The sequence below is a fragment of the Podarcis liolepis genome (assembly GCF_965112155.1).
Source record: "Podarcis liolepis genome assembly, chromosome: 1".
NCBI lineage: Eukaryota > Metazoa > Chordata > Lepidosauria > Squamata > Lacertidae > Podarcis > Podarcis liolepis.
In genome coordinates, this window is record NC_139554.1 from 117,843,990 (window position 1) to 117,856,112 (window position 12,123).

A 12,123-nucleotide genomic window follows, 5' to 3' on the forward strand; every position below is an offset into this window, starting at 1 on the left:
GAACTTTTTCATACCTAGAAAATAACAAGACTCTATCTGACAAGTTGATCTCTGGCTGTGTTGAAAATAGGATGTAGGGTGGCGTTGAGAATTCCCTGACCCCCATCAATGCACATGCACCGTGAGGGCTTGGGATAAAGGTTTAAACCCTTTTTACCATCTGGCTTTACGACTACATAAAATAAAAATATGTAGACAATTTTACTTGCATAGCTCTACAATGCAGTTCTGCTGACTGCTATGTCCATATGCTTTGATCTGGGATGGGCTCAAATGCTTGTTTATTCAATCTTAGGTCCTCATTAGGTGGCATCTAGAGTTTTACAAATTGCTTAGGCTTGGACTTTGGAAATCTTGGTGGGAGAATTGAGTGGCAGTTTCCCAATTAGCACAATTATTTCAAAAATTGCTTGAGTTTGGTTCACTTTGCAAGGGAGCTGTTTGAGAGCTGATGGGGAAAAGATAGCCTAAAGAGTTAAGTTGGTCACTGCAGTGGAGGGAACGGCCTTTTGCAATCCAATCAATATGATCCAAAATTAATTGTAATATGTAGTCCTCAGGAGAGGAGCACGTTGCTCATATTTAGGTCTAATCAAACCAGCTGAAAAGTGAATAATACCCTCTATCTTTATAAAAGAAAATCCTCTCACTTTGACCCTGTCTCATACGAAGTATAGGAAGTGAGGAATGACACTTCAATGTTGGACTCTGCTTTGAAGCTTTTGTTTATATGGCACTCCAGGCTTCAATGCAAAAAGGGTTCATTTAGCCATTAAGTCCCTTTCTGAAGCACTCATTCAGATCACACTTAGTATGCTGAATATCATTTGTAGAATCATAGAATTGGATGGGACTCTGAAGATGCAACTCCCCCATTGTAGGAATTTGCAGCAGTCCCTGATGGGTATTGAACCTGCAACTTTGGTACTATCAGTACTATCAGTACCGTGGTCCAACCATCTGAGCGATATGTCCCAGCTAGATGTCTGAAAGCCAGCAGAACCCAGGGCACTGATTCCTGCTTCTCCTTCACTATATTTGGACACTTGTCTGCTGAAATACAGGTCCTCACTTGCTGCAGCTGCCTCAAAAGCCCTTTCAGGAGAAGGCGGCAGAAATGAAAATACTGGACTTCAGAGGTCCAGAGTATGGGAAGCCCGAAAAAACAATAATTAATAATTTGGATTGTAATTTGGCTGGTTTTTTATTTTATTTTTTATTTGATCATGATTTGATGGATTTGTTGATTGGATGTTCTTACTGGAAAACTAATAATACACACACACACACAGTGGTACCTCGGGTTGTGCGTCAGCAGCGGGAGGCCCCATTAGCTAAAGTGGTACCTCAGGGTAAGAACAGTTTCAGGTTAAGAATGGACCTCCAGAACAAATTAAGTTTTTAACCCGAGGTACCACTATATAGGGAGGCGGGTAGTGCTGTGGGTTAAACCACAGAGCCTAGGACTTGCCGATCAGAAGGTCGGCAGTTCGAATCCCCGTGAAGGGGTGAGCTCCCGTTGCTCGGTCCCTGCTCCTGCCAACCTAGCAGTTCGAAAGCATGTCAAAAAGTGCAAGTAGATAAATAGGTACTACTCTGGCGGGAAGGTAAACGGCGTTTCCGTGCGCTGCTCTGGTTCGCCAGAAGTGGCTTAGTCATGCTGGCCACATGACCCGGGAGCTGTCTGCGGACAAACGGCGGCTCCCTCGGCCAATAAAGCGAGATGAGTGCCGCAATCCCAGAGTCGGCCATGACTGGACCTAATGGTCAGGGGTCCCTTTACCTTTACCACTATATAAAAGCCCTTTCAGGGTTCCACTACGAGCACATACATTTCAGCATACATGCAAGTTTTGTGCCATTTTGAAAAAGAAAACGTTACCATTTAGTATTGTTTTTATTTTGAATTACATATGGGGGAGCACCAGAATCTTTTCAGTATTTAAGAACCTCTAAATGTCTTAATCCATCCCTGGGTACAGGGTTCACTTATTTTCAAGCACGTTTGTCGCATTCATGGGGCAGCTCCATCAGCGCAAATGGGTATGTACACAAAGAAATTCATTAATGTGAATGGGAAAATCCACTTGTTCAGTGGACCTTGTTATCTACTTGCAGACCAAACAAAGGTGTGGCGAAAGCGAATAGTTTTTTTGGGAGGAAATCTAATTAATTTCCTGTAGCAGTAAGTTCAGCATTTTTGGGGGGCTGACTTGGTGCCTGTGTTTTTTCACACATGTAAGAAAGCAGCTACAGTGGCTTTCCAGGGAATGAGAGGCAATGCTGGGGTCTGGGGACCAGAAGGGAATCTTCTGAGGAAAACATCCTGAAAACAGGAAGCATCCAAGAATAGCGTCCAAAAAAGAGAAATAGATCTCACAGATGCCAGGAAAACCCGATGGGTTCTTCGTTTTTGTAATATGGCCAATGTGCTCACTCACAAATGCCTTTGTCAAAAGATAATAACCGTTTGTACCAAACATGAGGTGGCCCTCCGACGAGATTTTGCCCTAACAAAGCAAGATGTTAGGAACCAAGTACAGTCTTACTTTTTTTGTGTCATGGCTGGCTTTGGCTTAAAATAGGTTTCCCATTAAATACTTAATTTGTACAGGAATTTTATTACATTACATGTTGGCACAGTCTGAGTTTTTAGAGAATTTTTAATGTGTGGTTTGGTAATTGTATAATAAAGGTCTCATTGCTATATTTTTATATAAGCCCTTGACTAAGGCATTTGTAGCTGAAATGCATTGGGCATACTACAAGAATAAAGAATCAATCTTTTTTTCTTGGCACCTGTGAGATACATTTCTCTCTTTTTGGTAAGGGAATCTTCTGAAAATCATTTTGAGCTTCCATTTGCCTATCTGAAGTATACACTTTAACGCACAAGGAATGTCTCTTTTGCCACTGGTACATTGTATATCTGTCATCAACTTTAGCTACCCATTGTTGGCATCTGTCAGTATTGGGAGATAATAGAGGAGTGAGCCTTTGGGGCTGAAGTCACTCCTGGAAGGTTGCAGCGTCTGTAGAGACCGATAAGGGAGAGACATGTTTTGTTGCAGCTGGGGAGATAAAGGCATCCAGTTGTGCTGCTGCAGATGGAACATGGCGTTTCTTCTCTCTTCACATTCAGCCGTGAACATACATGTGTGATTCTCATGTTTAACAATACACACATTTACAAAGAAATTATATCAACTGAGGAAAACTAAGACTAGAAACAAATATTCATAATAATAAACTTCTGATAATTAATAGTATGAAGGGCATCTGATAATGCTTCCAAGGTGAGAATGAAGAAGAAATCAAACCATTATTAAGGGCAAGCCACCACATAGAACAGAAATGCATTCTTAATACTAGGCCAGGGGTCTGCAACCTTTAAGACAGAAAGAGCCACTTGGACCCGTTTCCGAAGAAAAAAAAGCTGGGAGCCACAAAACTCATCATTATAAAAACAACTTTTTTGTCACTTTTTTATTATTTCTTTGTTTGACCCCTCAGAATTACTCCTCCTCATAGAAATAAACGTTAAATTAACATGTTACTTTGTGTGTGTGTGTGTGTGTTCTTTGCTCCCCTTCAAAACAGTGACCAGCATACATGCCCCCTTTCAATGCAGTGACCAGCGTACATGCCCCTTACAATGTAGCGGGCAGGCGGGTGGGAAGGTGACGTCGGGACGGTGCGTGACTAACGCACGCACCGCCCCCATGCGACGTCACAGCCAGTACAGCGCCCGCCACAGTGGGGAGTGTCGGGGCGCACAATGCGCCTCCTCCCCTCGCTAGTATCCGCTTCGGAGCCGCAGCAAAGGTGTAAAAGAGCCACATGCGGCTCCGGAGCTGCGGGTTGCAGACCCCTGTACTAGGCCATTGGTAGGGGGACACCTTCTCTTTGAAATAACACATAATCTTGTCATTCCTGAAAGACACAAACTTAGTATAGACAAGTGATAAACACTGGACCACTGTTTCAACATTATATGGGAAAATACAGTACTTCCCCAAACTGGCCAGTAAGTATTACGGAGCGTGAACTGTTTGCTTCTATGAGGCACCTAAAATCATTTTGGAAAACAAAACTTCAAAATATTACTTGGATTTTTAATACAAAAAACATGCATTCCCATAAGCTGAATATTTGACATACTATAAATCTATCTCTGAAATACAATAGTTTTCAGAATTTATATTTTAGTACATTTGTTTTATTCACGACTATAACGGGAAAGGTTACCACCTTTCAGATCAGTCAGAATAGGTCAATTTGGATAATATTTTACAAGAGTTAGGAGCAAATTCGGAACACACACACAGTAATCGGTGAAGAAAATTGCCTCCTGTACCTTTGTAATGGCACCACTTTTCACACTAGGTTAAACATTAAATAGGCCTAGTTGATGGGAAGGTGATAAAACAGGAACAAATAACAGCAGATTCACCCTTCAGGCCTTCCCTGGCCAAGTAATGCTGTAGACCAGTAAAGGACCTTCCAGACTGTTGCTATTTTAAGGCACAATTCAGTCACATACTGGCAAATTAATGTTGCACAATTATAGCTGATTAGGAAGTCTTGCACAACAAACTCGCTTCCCCAAAGGACTGGACTTTTTGCAATAAGGAAAGAGACAGGAAAATGACCTGCAAAGTGTGGGATAAGACAGTGTCTAACCTCCCTGCAGGGACACGGGTGGCGCTGTGGGTTAAACCACAGAGCCTAGGGCTTGCTGATCAGGTGGTCGGCGGTTCAAATCCCTGCGAAGGGGTGAGCTCCTGGTTCCCTGCTTCTGCCAACCTAGCAGTTTGAAAGCACGTCAAAGTGCAAGTAGATAAATAGGTACCGCTCCAGCGGGAAGGTAAACTGTGTTTCCGTGCGCTGCTCTGGTTAGCCAGAAGTGGCTTAGTCATGCTGGCCACATGACCCGGAAGCTGTACGCCAGCTCCCTTGGCCAATAAAGCGAGATGAGTGCCGCAACCCCAGAGTCAGCCACAACTAGACCTAATGGTTAGGGGTCCCTTTACCTTACTTACCTAGTTGTCCAAAGGTGAACTTGTGTCCATGTCAAAATACTTTTATCAAGCGCTAGTTCAACTTAAGAGTAAAAGGTAAAGGGATCCCTGACCATTAGGTCCAGTCGTGACCGACTCTGGGGTTGCAGCACTCATCTCGCTTTACTGGCCAAGGGAGCCGGTGTACAGCTTCCGGGTCATGTGGCCAGCATGACTAAGTCATTTCTGGCGAACCAGAGCAGTGCATGGAAATGGCGTTTACCTTCCTGCTGGAGCGGTACCTATTAATCTACTTGCACTTTGACGCACTTTCGAACTGCTAGGTTGGCAGGAGCAGGGAATGAGCAACGGGAGCTCACCCCGTCGCAGGGATTCGAACCGCCGACCTTCTGATTGGCAAGTCCTAGGCTCTGTGGTTTAACCCACAGCACCACCTGCATCCCTTCAACTAGACCCATTGAAATTACTGAACCTAAGTTAGGTCTTTCAATGGACCTGCTCTTCAATTTGACTAGAATTGGATACAATCTACTTATTTGAGCCTCTAATTGCCACTTTCCTGCGCTTCTCTCCTTCATCTTCTTGCTCCAAACATGGCAGCCCCTTCCTTGTGTTCAAGGAGGCAAGAACAGGGTTTCCATGTAGAGAAGACCTTGAAAATACTGATAAGAGCGGATGGATCTTCTGTGCTAAACCACAATGTGGAGTTTCCAAAAGAGGGAAAGGGGGCATGATAGTGTGATGCAGGCCACAATATTGTGGCAATGTGGATTGCAAGATGACTCCAAGTTGTCCCCTCCGCCACATCTTTTACACTTAATGGTTTTACTCACCAATAATCTTGGTGCCCTTTTCCATGCCTTTGTTTCAACAAGTGTTTATGTTCAAAACACTGGACACTGACGGACGAAAGCCAACTTGGCATGGCAATTGACCCCCATATTGGTGGCCACAATGTATAGTAAGATTTCTGCTTCCTTCCCATTTCCTTAGGATTACCACTCGTGTGGTAACCAAGGCCGACCCAAGACATTTTGACACCTGAGGTGGACCCCCCCCCGAAAAAGTGCCCCTCTTTCTGCCAGGGAAGAAGGAGTGAGGGAAGATCTACATCAGGAACAAGGCAGAAGTAAAAATTGACATGAGGATCGTCTGGTCCTGGGCTGCTGCCTGAGGCGGTCACCTTGCCTCGCCTCATGGGTGGGCCGGCTCTGGTGATAACAATAAGAAATTAGAAGCAGAATTTATCATGTGGACACTGTTTCCAGTGAACACTAGAACATAATGTGTGGACATTATGTCTACACAGTAGATAAGGGATCTACTGATGCCTTCTAGAATTATTTTTATTGCAATCCAGAATGGAGTGAGGCACATTTAAGTGATTTGGGCTACAATGAACCCCACAGGCATTATTAGACATCACATAAAAAACACATTTGAGCATCTCTCAAATCTCTATATATGCACTGCATCTATGAATGTTGTTAGTGCAGATAATCAAATGGAACAGAAATTGAGTTAGATCCAGACCAGGTTTGTTCCATTTAGTTCCCACTGAAATCAATGCAACTTAAGTTATTGCTAACTTTTCCCAATGATTCCAATGGATCAAAATAAAACTAGCTTACCCATCTGGATTCAAACCATATAGTATTCGTTGTAGGTAACAGGGTCTCCCATCAAAGACTGATTTAAGCACAAACCTTTCAAATATCACATATAAATATGCTAATTCAAAGGCAAGAAATATGGCCATGATTATGCATGCATTTGTAGAGGCTTCTAACATTGCAATTAAATCTTGGAAGTATGACAGATGATGTTGATCCTTTGTTTTTAAGCAACGTAGAGAAGAATATATTGTGAGCCACCCCTGAAGCTAATCTTGCTTCGTAAAAGTATACCTTGTTAACAGCAGAAATATCAAATGTGCAGAATGAAATATTTCAAGAGACTAATGGAAATTGTGCTTTAACAAAAGGAAATGATGGAATACCAACAAGTGAATCCTTATGAGGCAGAACATATAAATTGAAAGTATCCCATATAACACAAACACAGAACTCTATAGTTTCCTTATAGAATGTATCATGGGGGAAAAATTATCTACTGCCTTCAGTAAAAGCACTTAATCACCTGTGCTACTGTTATACAAGAAGCTTTTAGATTATTTACATCACCCTCAGCGCTCACTCAACGTTAAGTAAATCACTTTAACTCTTTATAGAATTTTCAAAATATACTTTACCTTTTAAATGTTTTTCTCCTCTAATAAATAAAAGTTACAAATAAAGAGTTATCCAAGACTTATTGTGCAAAGATATTCCCTTTCTTTCTCCCCCTCCCTTATGCACACACGTTATCCTCCAGTTATTAAGTGTTTTATAAATAACTATTCTGAATCCTTGCTACTTGTTCAGGCATATTACTCAACTAAAAAGTAGTGGATTAGCAAGCAGAGAGAAAGATGGGGTGCAGAGACAAAAGGCCTTGTTTAGTTGAGGGTTTCACAAAACATTGATTTCACTCCTAATTCAATTTTAGGAATCATTCCAATAAATACTGGATTTACTGGTGCTGATATTGTGGTGATTACTAGTATGAAAGCAACATAAGAGAATCATTTAGAGGCCTGCTTGTCTTTGGCAATGTCACACCAGAAACAGGGTTCCCTTTGGAATGAATTACATTTCATATTATCAATCCATATTGCTCATATTGATGGATTGGCAGTTCTCACTGCCAGCTTCATCCTATAGCTCAATTCTTTATCATCTTTCCTTTGCTGTGTGCCAAATTGAGAATTGAATTGTTCCCCTGAAGCTAGCAGTTCTATATCCAATGATGTTGGTTGCATTTCCTACCTTGAAGCAAGAAAAGACAGCTAGGAGATCTGAATTTCAATTGCATAAAAGCAAGCAGAAAATATATGTATAGGCCCCTTTTTGTTCCAACAAAGTTAGACACCCCCAGTACTACTGAAATCAATACCACTTGGCAGCCTTATCCTATCAGTATTTACTTAGAAATAAGTATCATTACATTAAGTGGGACTTAACTTTCCAGTAAGAAGGGAGTGGGTAACTTTTGGCCCTTCAGACTTTGCTTGAGTAGAACTTCCATCATTTCCAACCATCGGCCATGGTGGCAGGGGCTGATGGAAGTTGAGTCTCAACATTTAGAAGGCCTTAGAAGTCAGCCACCCAGATTTGCTGGAATGTGTATCTAACTTTTTCTGGGCTGAGCCCAAAACTTGCAGAAATACTGAACTCCTTGGAATAATGTGCCCATTTCAAAGGTGAGTATTTATTGATCTACACTGTAAACTCACTGCAGTTCTAAAATACAAAGTGTATACGCATTCAAGCACCAATGTTTCCATGGTATATAAAAAAGGGAGAATAGAGATATGAAGCACCTGAAGTATACTACAGGCTTGGATCCCGCAAAAGATGGTGGTGATTGCCAAGAATAATTTCTAAGTTTCTTGTTACTTCTTACACTGGTTTCAATGAGAATGCAGTTCCAAGCTTGATTCCTAGGGAGTAAGTCTCTATCACCTGGTTTGCACATGAGGCTAGCCCATGTTTTAACGTTAGTCATTTTTAACAAACCATAGTTACATATTTAGGCATATGTCAAATGATCACGTAAACCTTGGTTTATTGCAACATCCCCCTTTAAAGAAAACACAAGCCAGGAAGAGTCACTTTTCACTTGCATCTTTGTAGCTTTTGGGTGATGATGGCTCCTTAATCAATATTAAGGAGGTGGTCTGGGTTCACACATTAACACTAGGCCATGGTTAATCTTAACCAAGTTTTATAAGCCCACTGCAAGCCTTGTTTTATGTGTGACCTATAACCATACTTAATAAAACTATAATTAAACTGCAGGGTTGGGTTCATGCATAACACTTAAGCCATGGTTTAATAAGCCATGGTTTAATAAACTATGGTTTAGCATTATGTGTAAACCTGGCCATTGTATTCATTGGACTTACAGCTGAATAAACATGCATGGGAATGAACTTCTAAAAGTCTTTAGCTGGAAGGTGATCTACAACTTTTGTGGATGTGTAATCCAGGTCTGTACAGTGATTTCATTATAATCAGGACATGGAAAACAATCCCAACACTTTGTTTGTTGTTCTATTAAAGACTTGACTGAAAACAGTATGAAAGTAACTACAAAATATATGTCATTTTCAGATGTACCATTTAGTTGAGGTTTCAAGTCTGTAAACTGCATTTTTTTAAGTGTACCAGTACAACTTTTGAGGAACCCAGTGTTGACACAGACCTTACTATATTGCCTGGTTTCTAATAATAAACTAAAGAGGACAACAATTTGTATGTAATCCAGTTACCAAAAAACCCCAATTCACTTGTACAATAACTGGAGAATTTATATTTTATATTCACATTGCACTGTATATTTTAAAAATTGATGTACATTCCATCTTCACACACCTAAGCCCATACTTAAATGCTTAAGTAGGTTCCTAAAAATTCCTCATAAAAACAGAAAGTTTTAAATATGTTTCATTTTGGGCTGGATCACGTCACTAATGAGTGATTTCCAGCACTGCACAATTCAATGCGTGTTTACTCAGAAATAATGGGGTCTAATCCCTAGAGTATGCATTTAGAATTGTTACCTTAGATCCATATAAACTAATTATGACAAGTGAACAGAAACTGAGTATCACAATTTGACTATATTATATCAAAAAAATGATTCTGTTCCCCATCAGTTTTGAAAATTGATCAGTTAATCAATCACAAATCAAACCGAACCAAATTTTTAATCCAGTTGAATCCATCCTTTACTGTACAGTCAGATTAGGAACAGCTATGGTACTAGTTAATTGACCTATTTTATTTTCGTTTGATTTGGCACAAAAGAATTGTATCAAATGCTTGGATTGAAAAGGGCAACTGTCCAACAGTACAGCTAATCTTATTAATCTTCTACTATAGAATCAGAAATACTGAGGCCTCTAGTCCACATATTTCTCCTACTCTTTATTTTTTAATTTACAAAAAATACTGCATTATCTCTTTTAAGTGATGCATCATCTTTTCTATCATAAAAATACAAGTACTTGTGATTGGAATAGGAATCCAGTTTACTGCTTTCCCGATAGATTTCTAATTAAATCAATTGTTATTTATAACACAATCCGAAACATGTCTGCTTGAAAATCACTCTCACTGACCTGTTTAGGATTGGCGCACTGGTATTTTACACTCTAAAAGGAAAGATCAAACTCTGCACAAAAGGAAAAAAGGATTTCTTAAAAGAGTTTGAATAAAAACCTGACTCACAACCTTGCTTCATCTAAAATACACCTGCATCTGGGATGATAACAATAATTCCTTGGAAGGCAAGGCTATAAAATAATCTGAAATTACCCAGTTAACCTGATGTACATACTAGAAAGGGGAAAATCTTAAATTCCAAGCAGAGCAACACCCACCAACAGCTCAGCTGAAGGCATTTTTGTTGCTTATTCCATTTTTTGATCACCCATTTTTTCAAGGTTAACTTCCATAAGCTTAAACAGATTGCATTTCCAACTTCCTATTAAATCTCATGTTGTGCATAAACTATATTGCTGTGGGTCAATTACTTAATAATTAATCCCCGAAAGCAGATCTGTAAAAGTTATAATGACTAACTACATCTATAGAATGCAATTTTTAAGATGTGCAGTTGCAAATAAATGCAAATCCAGAAACTCGATTTGACACCCGTATTCCTGATAAATTGTTTGAATCGACTGCTGCTTCCAGTTCATAACTTGGGGTAGACCATCAATCCAGTTTCATACTGACCCTTAAAATGTGACCACATAATTTAGATTTAAATACATATTAAATTACAGTTACATAGGTCCACTTCAGGTGGAAATTTCTAACCCTAAAATGATTCACTTTAAAGTTTGTATCAGTAAAACTTTCCAAAGTACAGTACAAATCCACTAGAAAGTTAATGATGCAAATAATTGTTTCAGAAAACTCAGAGTAGATTACCCTCAGTTATAAATGAGTATGCATGTAATTGCAGCAAATTCTTAATTTTAGAGGGTAGCTGACAAAGTATTTTTTCAAGAATACGGAATGTTATTGTTGTACGGTATTTATATTTCTGCAAATACACAGAATTCAGTTCTGCCAGTGAGCTAACATATTTCACAGCATCACTTCTTTGATAAATGTTTAGAATGCAGAAATAAAACATGCAGTCTTTAAAAGAGGTTGATGCTGCTGCAATACTTTATCACACACTTATCTGGGAGTTAAGTCCCATTGAACCCAAAAGGTCTTGTTTCTGAAGGACCGCACTAAGACATCAAGAGAACAATCCTCTATGTATCTATTTCGATGCCCCACTGAATTGAATGGTTTATCTGTACTGTATAGCAATGAAATGTGAACAGTGGTATTAGTAGGCGAAATCTAAAAGACACACAAAATTGATGAAATGGGAGTTTGGCAAACTGCTATGTGCTCTTTTGCACACATCCAGTAGTCATATGCAGGTTGTAAACATTATTGAGCATTCCCTATCTGAAATCCAAGTCCCACCAAATTCAATGAAGGTTAAAGATACAAAAAAAAAACACCTTTTGTTTGATAGTTCCCATAGAAGTCCTGTTTTAATAAGACGGACAGAGAAATCTACTCAGAAGTAAGCCCCACTGAGTGGAGTTTACTCTCAGGTTAAGTGTATATAGGACTGCAGCCCTCATGTACACTTTTTCTAAAGAAACGACTGTCATCATAGTTTGCATGTTTCTCCTTTCTGGAATACTACAAGTCTTGCTTTTATTGCTAGATGCAACTAACAGACATCGTCCTCTCCTGCTCTATTTGAATGTTATAATCTCTGATCAGTGAGAGCTTCCAGAAATAATGAATGGAGCCACAAGGAAGTCAAGCCCTACCCTTCACCCCGATCACAATGGGGAAATGCGAGGGATCAGTTGCAAAAGCTGGGAAAATCGAATAATGAGATACAAATTACTCTGGGGAGTGTTGACCAAATAAAGGAGGATTTGTTTGTTTGGGCCAAAAAAACCCTTAAAACAGAA